Source organism: Mandrillus leucophaeus, unplaced genomic scaffold (assembly GCF_000951045.1).
Source record: "Mandrillus leucophaeus isolate KB7577 unplaced genomic scaffold, Mleu.le_1.0 Scaffold1265, whole genome shotgun sequence".
Taxonomy (NCBI): domain Eukaryota; kingdom Metazoa; phylum Chordata; class Mammalia; order Primates; family Cercopithecidae; genus Mandrillus; species Mandrillus leucophaeus.
In genome coordinates, this window is record NW_012101043.1 from 54,975 (window position 1) to 57,579 (window position 2,605).

The following is a 2,605-nucleotide window of genomic DNA, read 5'->3' on the forward strand; positions in this document are numbered from 1 at the left end:
GCTTTCTGTTCCACTCTTCCATCCACTCCTATCTCTTATTGTTCCGTCTTAATCCATCATATATTTTTCCTTATGCTAAGGTACATATTAGGCAGTTTCTCCCTATTTCCTAGTTTAGGTCTATTTTAGAAATATTTTGCTATTTACACTCTTAGCTATTCTCTTCATTTACTATATCTCCCATGCTCACATGGTCAGGGTTTGTTCAGCTACATCTTTGCCCTCTCCATATGGTCTCTGTCCTGTCTCTCACTCTAGATTCTGATGCTGTGGCCCACATTTCACCAGTGCATGGTTCCCATGATTTCTTCTGATTCTAAATCTTTCTTTGGTATTGAAAGTATTTTTAGAGAAAATTGACAGATATTACTCATAAGAAAGAGTGTTCCTACAACTCTAGTACAAAGGAGACACTTACATGCACAGGCAGTTTCTCTCATATCCCATCAAAGTCTAAAAAGGAGAGAGAAATAGGCAAACATTAAAAAATATATATCACGTAGCACATTTCTTCCAGATCTTACAGGGGAAAGTCCAGGGGCCATTTGCTTTTAAAGATGAAAGACAGCTCAGCCTGGTCTCTGAGCCGAAAGTAACTGTACAGCCAATCTTAGCAGCTCTGTGCCCTTGACGACACATACTCCAGCAAAATCCCTGGGTCTTATACATTAGGGGTGCCTCAGGGGATTGAGGCTTTGGAGGGAGGTTCTTCCTTGGACTCTAGGCATTAAAAATGTAACATTCTACCTTTAAAAAAGAAAAGAAAAGAGTAGAAAAATTATGTGGTTTACTTGATCTGTGTAAAAGATGAATAGCTTTAAATACTATAATTTTTTTGCACTGATCATTCATTTTGGAGCAAGGTTATATTTGCTGAATAAAGTGATGACTGTGACTTCTTTAGTAATTAGCTTTACAGACGCTAAACATAGAAGAACTCTTTTAAGGGATAAAATAAATGACATTCTTGACAATTTTTTTCTTCCTTCTTAAAGTTGCTAGTTGAATTATGATGCTATTTTTTCTGTAACTATCTTGATTTTTGAATAAGTTATACTAGCATCATAAGAGGGCACACAGTTTAACCTTTTCTACATTCCTCTACCTGCTCAATTTATCTCTTCAAATATGTTAATCAATATAGACTTTTGTCAGGGCATTAGTTAATTTAATCAATATGCATTGAGTACCTATAATGCTCCAAGCACTCTGGTGAGTGTTTTGGTGGGGAAGGTGACACAATGATGGCTTAGTCTGTGCCAATGGTGACATATGGACCCATATACATCTGGGCTTCCTGAGGTGCATGTGAAGATGCATATTTTGGGGCTTTACTGTGGGATCTCCTAAATAAGAAATATTTTAGGTGGAGCTTGGAATCTTGCAATCAGTTTATGTAATTTTTTTGATTTTCAGAAAGTATAGAGCTACTGACTTCTTTCTGATAAAAGCTTGATGTTTAGAAGATGAGATGAAGAAATAAGTGAATAATTACAACAAGCAAAGAGGGTTAAGCTAGAGACAAGCACAGGGCACTACAGCATTACTGAAAGGAAGTAAAGTTATCACATTTAGTACTAAAATGAGTGGGTCTCAAACTCCCCTTATACCTTTTCAATCCAACAATATTTCTTTTATAAGTTTATAAGGAGAATACATGACAAAACTAGGACAAAACTCAGTAGGGAGAAATGAAAGTATACTATAAAAAAATCACAATACAAATAAAGTGCTACAATATTATTTGAGGATTGACTGTGATGAGTTATAAATGCATATTTTATATCTCATAAAACACAAAAATTAAACAAATATGTTGCTAATAAACCAATAGAGGGGATACAACAGAATATTACTAATTACTCGATTAATCCAATGGAAGTCAAGAAAATAGGAAAACAGTGACAAGAAATAAATGAAACAAAGAGACATCACATAGTACAATGGTAGACTTAAACACACTCAAAATGAAACTTATATTGACTGTAAATTATTTACACTTCAATAAAAAGAGATTGTCTGATTTGTATAAACAAAGCAATTATATATTTTCTGCAAAAGACCCACTATAAATCTTAAGTCTCAGGTAACAGTGATGTTCTAGAAAAAAAGCACAAAACTCTAACTCTTAGAAAGGCAGAATGACTATACTAACATGAGACAAGTGGACTTCAGCACAATAAATATTAACAGAACTAAAGATGGACATTTGCTAATAATAAAAATTTTAGCCCTGGGGTGCACCCAAGATGGCTGAATAGGAACCGCTCCAGCCGCCAACTCCCAGCGTAAGTGACACAGAAGATGGGTGATTTCTGCATTTTCAACTGAGGTACCGGGTTCATCTCACTGGGGAGTGCTGGACAATCAGTGCTGGTCAGCTGGTGCAGCCTGACCAGCCAGAGCTGAAGCAGGGCGAGGCATCACCTCACTTGGGAAGCACAAGGGGGAAGGGAATCCCTTTTCCTAGCCAAGGGAAACTGAGACAGACAACTCCTGGAAAACCAGGTAACTCCCACCCTAATACTGTGCTTTACCAAGGGTCTTAGCAAATGGCACACCAGGAGATTATATCCCACACCTGACCCAGAGGGTCCCACACCCA